The 12,968-nt window shown below is 40.8% G+C and overlaps 1 long non-coding RNA gene across 2 annotated transcripts in view; it reads right to left on the bottom strand.

Moving 5' to 3' along the window:
- Positions 1-5,933: 5,933 nt before the first annotated feature.
- The window catches only part of LOC138159112 (uncharacterized), a 9,983-nt gene continuing 2,948 nt past the window's right edge, over positions 5,934-12,968 (bottom strand). Inside the window, exons 3-4 of one of the 2 annotated variants that reach the window (XR_011167809.1) lie at positions 8,807-8,952; positions 5,934-7,275 (exon numbers count right to left, since the gene is read on the bottom strand). This is a non-coding gene — a long non-coding RNA (uncharacterized lncRNA). The remainder of the gene's footprint in view (positions 7,276-8,806; positions 8,953-12,968) is intronic. The other variant, XR_011167808.1, reaches the window with a different exon arrangement.

Here is a 12,968-nt window from a genome sequence, read left to right as displayed (position 1 = left end):
ACTTGTAATTTTTGATGGATACATTCTCCTCCATCTAGGGATTAGGGAAGGCCCTGCTGTTGGGCAAGTTTTTGTGGGGCCAGAGACATCATAAGCTACAGCCCAAAGGTGGCATAATCCTAGCAAGAGGAAGTCCAGGGTCTTTATCACCAAAGCTGTATGGATCTGGGATAAAAAACAAACCAGCAAACCTGGGTTAGTCCAGGTCATGCGACTTAAATCCTTGGACACTAGTCTCATTTCATGTTCTCAAGTCTGTCCATGGAATAATGAATGGAAGGGGCTGTATGATCTCTGATGCCCTTCCCACGTCTAGGATCTTATGAACTGTTGAGCTTTGCGGTGGTGGTCAGATGGCCTTGAAGTCATAAAAGTCAGTGCTTCAGTAGAGTTCATTGACCTTGCCTTTCTTTGTTTCACAACTGCCTAGCAATAGTAGTGAGCGCTTAATGAAGACATTTTGCTTAATGAAGACTTATTGACTAAGTATTGACTAAAGATACCTATGCGGCTGAGTAAACTCTAGAGCAGGACTGGGGAACCTGCCACCTCGAGGCTACATGTGGCCTTCTAGGTCTTTGGGTGTGGCCTTTTGACTGAGTCCAAGTTTTGCAGAACAAATCCTTTTATTAAGGGGATTTGTTCTGTGAAGCTTAGATTCAGTCAAAGGGCTTCACTTGAGGACCTAGAGGACCACATATCGAAGTCCTAGGTTCCCCACCCCTGCTCTAGAGAATAAGGAACTAAATCATAGAAGGACAGGGATCTGGGTCTGCTTCCCCCCCCCTTCCCCCAAGGGGGCAGAGAGGATGAAGATCAGCTAAAGCCGACAAAAACAGTGCTTAAATCCACCTGCAGATGAATCATAGTGGGACAGGAATAAATAGTGATGTATAAAAGTTTGCAAGACATAGTTTCTGTGTAATTAATCATGCTAGTATATAAGTAATAAAAGGGTCAGTGGCACTTTTGAATAACAAAGACCCTTCATGGAACCCACTCAGGGCTTTCTATGCCCTTGGAAGAGTGAGTGTTCCTGCAGCTGGCAATGGACTCTGACCCGGTAACAAGTAATGAGAGAATTAATATTATAATGAGAGACAAAGAGAGACTATCTTAAACCAGACCACCCCTAGCCTCAGGCAATCTAGCCTTCCTGAGTGGAAAACAATGAGCCCTAATTCACTTTACATTAATTCTCTGTAATGTTCTCTAGGTGTGAAGTAACAATTCCAAGATTTCATCTCATCCTCTGTCCTGCCTTCAGAGAACTAAACTTTGACCTAATCTCCAAATGAGGAAGGGAAAAAAATTCTGGATCTCCCCAATATTTGATTATTTAATTGTCATTTCTCTCATGCATATTTGGGATTTACTTGATGATAGATGTAAAGATGGGAGAGACTTTAGAGGTCATTGGGTATAATACCTTCATTTTACAAGATGGGGCACTGAGAGTCATCCAAGGTCAGGAGATCATAGGGTCAGAGCTACAAGAGAAGCAAGATGCCCTCAAATTCAGCTCCCTCATTTGGAAGAGCGAACAAACTTTCACTTTTTGGAGGGGGGAAGGCAGGGCAATTGGGGTTAAGGGACTTGCCCAAGGTCACACGGCTAGTTTTTTTGTGTTAAGTGTCTGAGGACAGTTTTGAACTCAGGTCCTCCTGACTCTAGGGCCGGTGCTGTGTTCTCCACACCACCTAGTTGCCCCAAACAAACAAACTTTACCGCCACCAAATAACAAACATTTATTTTTTCTCCCTCCTACTTAGCTTTGCCCTCCCCCTTAATTGAAAAAGAGTCTCTTACCTCTCTGTGGGGAGGTGGGCACTCTACTCCTCATCAGTCCTACATCAGAAAGTTCTTAGGTCTTTCAAAGTTCTGACCCTCCATTTTACAGACCATGAAGCTGAGACTTAGGTTGGCTTGCCTAAAGTCACAAGCCAAGTGCCAGAACCTTTGCACAAAGCCACTGAACCTAAATTCAGTCGACTTTCCACTATACTGTGTTACACATCATAAATGATTCAAAATTTCTGTAATAATACCATGCAATAAAGCTTTCAGGTTTATAAAGATTTCCCTCTAAACAATTCAATGAAGTAGGCATCACAAGTCTGATTATGCCCATTTTACACATGAAAACGCTGAGGTTCAGAGAAATTATAATTAGGGCAATGTTGGAGTTGGATTTTGAACCTGGGGACCATCCCTCTAAATTTAGTGCTCTTTCCATTAAACTAAGCAATGAGAGGGATGCTGATTGGATGGTTCCATGGGCTCCTAGACCTGGAAGAGCCCTTCAAGGTCATTTACTCCAAACAATTCCCTTGACAGATGAGGAAATCGAGGCCCAGAGAGGTTGCTTATGAGCACAGCTTTGAATCACGGTTCTGTGTTTATCATTCCTTTGATAAATCACACCTCATCTTTTATACTGTGTCCTTCATGCCTTCAAAGGGAGCTGGTCTCAGTATACTAGGTAGTGCCAGGCAGTCATTTTCCTAGATTTCCCATGTGGGGCCTACAGGCTACATAAATAAGAAATGCCCCAAAGCATCCTTGGGTTCTATAAGTGTCCTGAGAGCCTCTTAACAAAAGTATTCTGTCTGTATTGAGCGCCTGATTGTGCTAATCTACTGAACAATGAGAATGTGACTGGGCATTAGCATGTGGACCCTTTCAAGACAGTGTGATAGAATGGCAGGAGTGCTGAACTGGGGGACAAAGCACCTGGGCTTGAATCCTGAGTCTGATGTTCGCTACCTGTGTCACTTCAGGCAAGTAACTTACCTTCTCTGAGCTTCAGTTTCTGAATGTGAAAAAAGAAATTGGACTAGGTGGCCCCTCTAAAATCTCTTTCAGACCTAGCAATACAATCCCGTGAGGTAATCTGTGCTTACCCTGTCAGCAACAGTGAAAAGTAACAGGAGTCCCTTGTTCAGTAGGGAGTGAATTTAAGATTATAGATGTTTATATCAAATTCTTTTACAAAGACCCATTGGCTCTTTTGGGGCCTGGGGCAGGAGTAATTTGGTGGTGCCTTGTGGGTCTTAGTTCTTCTCATGATGTAAATGATAAATGATAAGTTCTTTTAATGGCTTCCTGTTTCATTGGAAAACTTTTTCAGTCGTTGTTCAGTTGTGTCTGATTCTTTGTGACTCCATTTTGGGTTTTTCTTGGCAAATATACTGGAGTGGTTTGTCATTTCCTTCTCATTTTTCAGATGAAGAAACTGAGTCAAATAGGGTTAAGTGACTTGTGCAGGGTCACACAGTTACTAAGTGTCTGAGGCTGGATTTGAATTCAAGAAAATGAATCTTCCTAACTCTAGAGTCATCACTTTTTCCACTGTGCCACCTAGCTGCCCACTGGAAACTTTGGCACCCTGCAAATCTATTTATAAAAGTGCATTCCTATAATTCACTTGTGAATTATGTGATGACATATTGGGCTTTAGTTTTTCAGTGGCCTCAAACGAAGTAGGCAGAATGCAAGCAGTTCCTTCCCATGCTTCCCATGGCACTGATGATGTAAGACAGATTACAAGGGTTGTTGAGTCCAAATCCTACGTAGAACCCCATGCTCTGAAGACTATACAGGGGGAACTAAGTCCCCGGATCATTGGATGTATGAAATGCAAGCTTTTTTTGTCTGGCTTTCATCCATTTTGAAGGCCTCTGTAGGTCCCTGACCTCCACTACTGAGATGATGAAAAACACCAACAGCTTCATTTTTTGGGCAATGGTGCTGTTATTTTAAAGTGGCCATCATCATCATCATCATCATCACCATCACCATCACCACCACCGTCACCACTATCACCACCATCACCATCACCATCACCATCACCATTATTCTTTTAATTGTGGCCACCATTTTATTCACTGTGGGAAGAGCTATTGTCCTAGCACAGGGAAACTGGTCAAGTAGATACTAAATGCTGGGAAATGAAGGTGCCTTGTACCCAAAAAATGAGTAGCCTTATAAATGCCAGATCAAGATCCAAAAGTTTTTGAGCTAAAGACCTCCTAGGTGCCGCAGTGTATAAAGCTCCAGGTCTAGAGACAAGAAGACCTGAGTTCAAATGGAGACTCAGATACTTACTAGTTTTGTGACCAATACTATGCAAGCTACTTAACTGCTGCCTCAGTTTCCTCATCTGTAAAATGGGGATAATAATAGCACCTCCTTCCCGAGGTTGTTGTCAGGATCAAATGGAATCATTGCAAAGCACTTTAGCACATGCTTGGCATTCTCCATAAATTTATTAGCTGTTATGTTATACATTATATATTATATACCTGAAAAGTTTGTAGTTGAGAGACGTAGATAGGACCTTAGTAATCCTCTAGTTCAACCCATTCCTTTTTAAAAATGATGAAGCTGAGGTTCAGAGAGCTTTGACTTACCTGAAAATCACACAGTTGGCAGAGTCCATATTTGAACCCAGACCTTCTGAGTGGTCTTTGGAATCAAAGTCTATTATACTTTCTTTTGGGCCATTCTACCTTTCCATGCATGTCTTTTTATTTAAAAAAATGATATATGCTCTCTGCAACATTTTATAAACTTTACTTTTTTTAGGGATAGAAGAAACTTTGATTTTTTAAAAAAAATTTTGAACTTAACAAACACCAAATTGCATGGGCATTTCCATATACCTAATAGAACAGAAAAAGGACTGTACATGAAACTATGGATCTCCATTATGTACAGCTGGCTTTTCTTTTCCTTTTCACCCCTGATCTCATTAGAAAAAAAAAGAAAAATGAGGCCTTACTAACAAATAAGCATTTTTGTTGTTCAGTTGTTCAGTCACATCTGACTCTTCATGACCTCATTTGAGGTTGTTTTTTTGTTTTTGTTTTTTGCTTTTTGGAGGGCATTTGGGGTTATTGGGTCACACAGCTAGTTTTTGTATTAAGTGTCTGAGGCTGGATTTGAACTCAGGTTGTCCTGACTCCAGGGCCAGTGCTCTATTCACTGTGCCACCTAGCTGCCCCTGAGGTTTTCTTGACAAAGATACTGGAGTGGTTTGCCTTTCCCTTTCCCATCACATTTTACAGATGAGGAAACCAAGGCAAACAAAAGTAAGTGACTTGCCCAAGGTCATACAGCTAGTAACTGTCTGAGGCTGTGTTTGAATTCAGGAAGATGTGTTCCTGACTCCAGGCTCAAAACTCTATCCTCCATGGCACCTAGCTGCCCCAAACAATTACCTTCCCTAAAAAAGAAAATCCCCAAAACAAATGGAAAAATGAATTCAGCTATGTTGCTACTTTGTTTTCGAACTATATCATCATATTCAGCAGAAATACGGCCCTTTGCTCTGACAATTGTTTAAAAAAAAAAACTCTGTGAGGCAGAGATCTAATATTTTCTTTTGTTCCCTAAGTAGGAGAAAAAATAAATCATAACCCTTTATGTCAGGGATTGTTGCTTGTTGATCTTGATTTCTTGAAATTAAAAAGAAAAAAAGTTGATAACTTCATTTCAATATAATTGACTTTCTTTGTGATCTTATGTAGTTTACTCTCTGCATTTAAAAACATTTTTTTTTTTCTGAGAAGGGGTCCATAGGCTTCACCAGCTGGATAGAGGGGACCATTAAGTACACAAAAGAGAAACCATGCTCCAGGGGTTACAGATGGACAAGCATTGACATAATTCATCTGAATTGCTAAAAGTCCTCTTTTGATGTAGGCCTAGATCTTGTTATACTTACAGAAAATCCAGACTACTCATGTTAATGGTTGCAGATTGTAAAGTTTCAGAGAAATCTGGGAAGACTGGTATGTACTGATGCAAATCAAGTGAGCAGAACCAGAAGAATAATTTTTACAATAACAATTTTGCAATGTTATTTTTTAAAATAAAATTTTATTTTAAAAATATTATCACGCATTTCTTTTTTTTTTTATCTCCCACCACTGGAAAGAAAAAAAAACCAAACCCCTCATAACAAATATGCATAATCAAGCAAAGCAAATTCCCTATTCGCATGTTCAAGAATGATAATAAGAACATTGTAAAGAGACAAACAACTTTTAAGAAATGAAGAACTCTTATCAAGGCAATCACCAACTATGATTCCAGAGGACCAGTGATGCATTATATTATAGCCTTCTTACATAGAGGTGTAGAATGAGATATATAGTTTTGGACGTGGTCAATACTGAATTTTTTTTTTTTTTGCTTTAACAGTACATAGGTGGTTCAAGAGTTTTCCTTTTCTAATTTCCTCTGGGAGTATAGAGGAGAAAGAGAGAGAAAACAAATGCTTGCTAATTGAAAAAAATAAAATTAATTTTTAATATTGTTAGCTTGTGGAAAGGGATATGGATGGAATATTTTGTGGAGGAAAGATATCCTGTATTTCTTCCTCTTAAATGATAGTTGAAGGGTGTGGAAAGAATAGTCCAGTAATTATAGTAAAGTGTCTTTAATGGAGCAAGGCCAGTGTTAGGAGGGCAGGAACTGGGCTGTAGCTGCAAGAATGCAGGACAAGGATGTCAGCTCCAACCTAGCCTTCCAGTGTTGCTAAGGGAAGATCCAGGGTGATATGTATGCCTCAGAAATCAGTTTTTACCCCAAACTAAATGTCAAGTGGCCCTGAGAGAGTTTTTGCTGAGAGGAGCAAAGTTGTAAAGAAGAAATACTTTGACCTCTGGACATTATTCTGTAGCTGTGGGTCTGCCTCGTTTCAATCCTCCAATGACTCTGTGGTCTCTTAGGTACATGTGTGTTTATTCCCTCTGATAATTCAGATTACATCTCGTCTTGTTAGCCTGACTGACCATGCAGCTAGCCTTCCCCTAGGGATGGGCAATCTTGAAAAAGAGCCCTAGGATCTCCTTTAAGGAGAAAGAAGTCCTTCACCAGATGGCAACAGCTTAGCAGAAAAAAGCAGCCCAGCGGAGGAGCGGCTCAGTGGCCCCTGATGGCGACAGTAGCAAACAGACGCTCCCGGGGTGTGGGGCAGCAGGCAGCGAGCCGGGGGGGTGCCCTGGGGGATTGGAGCCGGAGGGGCCGGCCCTGCGATTCCAGGCTGGACCGATCCAGGACTGCGAGAAGGCCAGAAAGAGGCTCGGCCCTCCCTGGCTCACGGCGGGGAAACCTGGAAGAGAGATGCTGCGCGTGGGAATGAATGACCCCCTGCTTCTCTTGCTAGTCTCTGTCATCAAATGTCTTTTGCTTTGAATGCACGTGTCATCTGGTTTGGGCTGAAGCAGAGATCTCCATTCTCTGGAGCTTGGAGGTATGATGCTTTTCCTGGAAAACATTTTATCGATAACTTTTCCTTCCACATCCCCTTCATTTCCCAGTATATGCTTATTCCCCCTTCCACCTCTCCAAGAGCCAGAGTTCTGATAAAGAGGAAGAAAGATACAGGGGAAAAAAGCAATTCCTCAGACTAGCCGATGTATCAGCGAAGTCTGCCAGTGTTGCCCCTCCCCTCCAAGAGAGCCCCGCTGCAAATGCGCCAGGCAGATGCCCTCTAGATGCTAAGCTTGGTTGTAATTATCCAACTTGCAGTTTTAATTTTTTGTTATTGATTTTACCGTTTACATTGTATATGTTACTTTTTGGGTTCAGCTTACTTCATTTTGCCTGTTTGTAAGAGTCTCTCTATGCTTTGTATTTTTCACATTCACTGTTTCTTGTTGTTGGGTCATTTCAGTCCTGTCCGGCTCTGTGACAGCAAAGATACCAGAATGGTTTGCCATTTCCTTAGCCAGCTTTTTTTTTTCCAGATGAGGAAACTGAGGCAAATGGGATTAAAGTGATTTATCCAAGGTCACACAGCTAGTCTGAGGCTGGATTTGAACTCAGGGAGGCGAGTCTTCTGGCCCTCTATCCATTTGTCTCCTAGCTGACCTATCACTGTTTCTTATGATACAGTAATAATATCCTTTTACATTCATATATTACTATTTGTTTGGTCACTCCCCAGTTTGGGGGCATTTACTTTGTTTCCAGTTCTTTGCTATTTTAAAAAAAAAGTACTACTGGAAATATTTCAGTATATATGGGAAATTTGTTGTTGAGACTGGGATTTCCTATTTCACCTGGGGCTGGAAGTCCACAGGCCACTCAGACCAGAGGTCTGATCTCATTGCTGATAAACAAGGAAGCCCTGACCTGCTCTGTTTGAGACTTGGGCCAGGCAGCCAATGTTGAATCCTTGTTCTTGGGGACTCCTGATATTGGTGTTGAACTTAGTTTGGACACCCTATTGGCTTAACCCATGGCAGCTCAGAACCCCTTGATCAAGTGATTTCATCATCTTAACCCTCTCCAGCAGCAGGAATTACACATATGTATCACCATGCCTTGCTATATGAGAAGGTTCTCTCTTTGATCTTCTTGGGATTAGAGCTCTGATTTTTGAATAGACAATTATCCTTCCCCTCCTTAATAATACTAGGTACAGTAAATAGAATGCTAAGCTTGTAGATTGGAAGATCTGAGTTCAAATGTGACCTCAGACACTTGTTAGCTGTGTGACCCTGGGCAAGTCACTTAATTCTGTTTACTTCAGTTTCCTTATATATAAAATGAACTGGAGATGGAAATGGCAAAACACTCCAGTATCTTTTCCAGGAAAACCCTAAATGAGGTCATGCAAAGTCAGACGTGACAGAAAAACAGCTGAACAACAACAATCCCAGGAACTTGGATGCAGTTTTTAGGGAGCTATGTTTAGAGGCCCTCTGGTATATACCGTTACTCTAATGCCTTCAGTTATTAATAGGATCCCCCGGGTCCCTTAACCCTCCATAGCCATCGGCCCATTACTTACTGCTGTAGGCTGCTTGCTCTGGCAATCTGGTGAGATGAATGGAAATTTCACAAGTCACAGATACAGTATGTACTCTGATGAGTGGGTTTTGGCAGCATGTTCTCATTAAATACTTCAGCGTTACCGTATGCTCTGATGTCTTTCTGCTGTAAATAATTTGCATGAATTCCAGATCATAATGTTGCTAGCATATGCACAAGATTTACTATTGCTCAGTGCCGTTAATCCCCAAGTAGGAGATTAGAGGAAGGTTTTGGGAGCTGGCATATTTCACTAGGGGCAGTGTGGTAAAGCGGATTTAGAGTCTGAAGGCCTGGGTTAGAATCTCAGTTTTGTTCTGTGTCCTTAGGTAAATCTCTTCAGGTCTTTGGACCTCAGTCTGCCGATCTGTAAAATGAGGGAATTAGGTGATATGATCTCAAGGTCCTTCTGGCTGTAAATCCTATGATCTAGCTTCTCAATGAATCATCAGTCTAGTGAGCATTGTTTTTTTCCAGAGGTTAAGGAAGTATGGAGGTAAGATAGTGTAGTGTAGAAAGAATGTTGGGTTTGAATCCAGACTCACTCACTCTGTCTCTCTCTGTCTCTGTCTCTCTATACATACATACACACATATACATATACATATGTAAAATCCTAGACAAATAACTTCACTGTTCCAGTCTTCAGTTTAAAAAAAAATAAGGAGCCTGTACATGGGAGTACTATGACTTTTATTTCTTCTGCTGAATATAGTTACTATTTGTCATAGTGACTTTGCATGCTATAAAACACCTTCATTTTGAAGAAGTTCTCAACCCTTTCCCTCTCTGAAAATCTGGAATTCTATAGGTTTTGGATACTTGGACCTGAGACAAATTTAAATGAAATCTCTCTGTCTCTGTCTCTCTCTTCAGGCCACGCTCTTGAGCTGGTGATCCTGCATTTTTGGCCCCATGCATTCGGGTAATTTGTGATTCTGAGCACATTTACCCAATTCATTAAGCCTCCTTCACTGAAAGCAAGGGAGACCTCCCAAGAGTACAGTCTTCATTTGGGTGGTTGTTAAAACTGATGGGCTTTGTTCCAGGGGAATGAGTTAGAAATTATGAAATTTAGGACTGGGTCATGGTCTTAAAAATGCTATGTGAACTATGACAGAGGAGGCAGGGACAAGTGTAGGCTAACATTCTTGATACACTCCTTCAGCACTTTAGGCACCCATGACTTAACTCATTCCACCTCTTACACACAGATTTTGACCCTTCGGTACCTCAGAAGACTGGCCTCTGGGCTCAAAAAAATGTTAAGGAAATCTTCCAAACATCCGTGGGCCCTTGGACCTTAGAAGCACAGTTTATCATTGGCCTCAAACTTGAAGCCTTTCCAGGTTGCTGAGTCAATCACTCAGCACACATTTGCCATGTACTTTCTCTGTGCAAGACAGGGGCAGCATGGGATAGTGGGAAATTAATCTTGAAATTAGGATGACTTGGATTCAAGTTCTGACTCTGACACCTGCTTGCTATGTGACCCTGGGCAGGTCACCTAAGTACTGAGGCAACTCTCTAAGGCTGTTAGTTAGAGAGAAGGTACTGACCTGCATTGGTAGAGGGACTTTGCTCACCCAGGAATTCCCTACACTAATGAAATCACAAGTTTGGTCCATAACTCCGTCCTTATATGTCAGGTACTGTGCTAAGTATTGAAGCTGTAAAGACAACAAAACAGTACCTGCCCTCAAGGAGCTTATGTTCTAATGGGGAGACAACACATACATACATACAAAATAGATGTCTGTGAAGGAAAGCATTAGCAACTGGGTGGGATCAGGCAAGGCGTAATGAGCTCAACCCTTGCAGTTAACTAGGGGATTAAAAAACAGGTAAGGGGAGAGGACATTCTAGGTGGGGGGAAGGCAAATGGAACATGGTGGGGCCATGCCAGAGCTTGCCAGATGTTGGCATAGCATTAATAACTCAGAGTTACCTGAATGCCATGATGTGGCTATATTGTAGGCTTATGATACTTAGATACTAACAATCTACCATATGACAATTGCTTTCTTTCTTTCCTTCATTACAGAGTCGGGCTTATTTCTTTGGTTCACTAACATTTGAAATGACAAATTATTAGAGTCAGAATGTTACAATGCAGGCCATTATTTCTAAAATATTTAGCATAAGCAAGATAAATGAACCATCAAATGACAGATATATACTTTTTGAGTTTCCTACTGTGGGACCAAATAAATATGGGAGTGAAATTTGTGGATTACAACTCTTTGGTTATCAAATATCCCTGGATATACAATTTTCTTCTCACAACTTGTATGACTTATAGGGCATGATGAGATATGAAGATTAAATATCTCTTCTTGTTGCTATTCTAACCCTTAATTTGGCATTGCTGCTTTTTTCCAGTTATCCTATAAAGAATTACCTTAGACTGAAATTTGGTATATAGACTTTTGTTCAAGTGAAATTAACATTTTTATACCTCTTTGGGGCTTTCACAAATGCTGTAGTGTCAAGGAAGGTGAATGAATTATGAAATCTAATGAACTAAGGCTTTAAAAATGGAGGCATTTTGTTACCATGCCACAGTAGATCTCATTTTTTTTTAAAATGTCATGCATTTTAATGACTTAAGGGAATTTTAAGCAAAAAGTCCATATTAAAATCTAGAAAATGTCTAGAAGAATAATGTTCAAATATCAGTCATTAGTTAAGAATACTGGCCTCGGAGTCAGGAAACCTAGGTAAGATGGGAATAATAATGGTTATTTCCCTCCCAGGATTGTTGTGAGGATAAAATTAAATAATATTTGTAAAGTGCTTTGCAAACCTTGAGGTATTATATAAAAATTATTATTCTTATTGTTATTAATAAGATGAAAGCCTTGGACTAGATGGCTTCTGAGTTGCTCTCCCCTTTCCTCTGTCCCAGGTCTTGATCTAGGAACCTATGTGCTTTACCAAAAATACTATCTGGTGTATCCATGTGTGTTGAGGTGAATGAGAGAACAAGTTAAGAAAGTTTCATCTTCGTTTTTCTGTTCAACCCACCTCCCATGAAAACCTAGTACTAAGATCCCAAATACGTCTATTGGAACAAACACACATGTGAGCATACTTTTACTCCTATGTAGAAAGACATCTGAAGAAGTGTATATACACACATATGTAACGTATATCATGTATATATAGTATATGTATGTGTACATACATATGTATATGTGTGTGTATACACACACACATAAGATATCTTTCTGAGCTGGAGTAGTAACAGACATTTCTCAAATGACTATGCATGAATGTCTTCCCCTTTATTTATAGCCACACCATCTGAGAAGAATAACAAGTCTTCTAAGACAGAGGACAGTTCTTTCTTAGAATAGGCCTTCCAGGGGTGGCTAGGTAGCACAGTGAATAGAGCACCGGCCCTGGGGTCAGGAGGACCTGAGTTCAAATTCGAACTCAGACACTTAACACTTACTAGTCATGTGACCTTGGGCAAGTCACTTAACCCCAATTTCCCTCCAAAAAAAAAAAGGAAAAAAAAAGAGGTTAGCCTTCTTAGAATAGGCCTTCCTGAGAGGCAATGTTCCATCTCTTTCCACTGTACGGTGGATGTTGTATGGTATGAATTAGTATTAATGGAGACAGAGGCAGGGATAGGAAGGCTTGAGAGTAGAATTAGAGGAGGAGATCAACAGAAACTCATTTGGAAAATTACTCAGAGCTGGGTGCTTCATGATTCAAAAGTTCATCTTTGGAGACCAATGTTTATGCCTGAGAGTCATGGTACATAGTCATCTTGGACAACTCAAAGGGCAATAAAAATCATGGGTGTAAGAAGGTTGCTGTGTGTGGCCAAGGATGAATTGTGTATGAATAGTATAGCAAAAGTCATCTTTGAGGACAGGCATGACTGGAAAAGCAACTGGTTTGTTTGGTCATGCAGCAAGAGTGAAGGAAAAGAGATGGGCAGCCTATGCTAGAGTGGACACATTTATTTTGAATGAATGGAAAAGCCTTTATTAAGCACTTATTATGTACCCAGCACTGAGCTAGGCTCTGGGGATACAAAAACAAGACTGCCCCTGCCCTCAAGGAGCTTGCATTGCGTATGTCGTGTGTGTGTGTGTGTGTGTGTGTGTGTGTGTGTGTGTGTGTGTGTG

This window comes from Petaurus breviceps, unplaced genomic scaffold (assembly GCF_028583685.1).
Source record: "Petaurus breviceps papuanus isolate PSGF00001 unplaced genomic scaffold, PetGlider_PUasm1.0 175, whole genome shotgun sequence".
NCBI lineage: Eukaryota > Metazoa > Chordata > Mammalia > Diprotodontia > Petauridae > Petaurus > Petaurus breviceps.
Note: the sequence above shows the minus strand (reverse complement) of the source record. Positions and strands in the feature narration are given on the sequence as shown.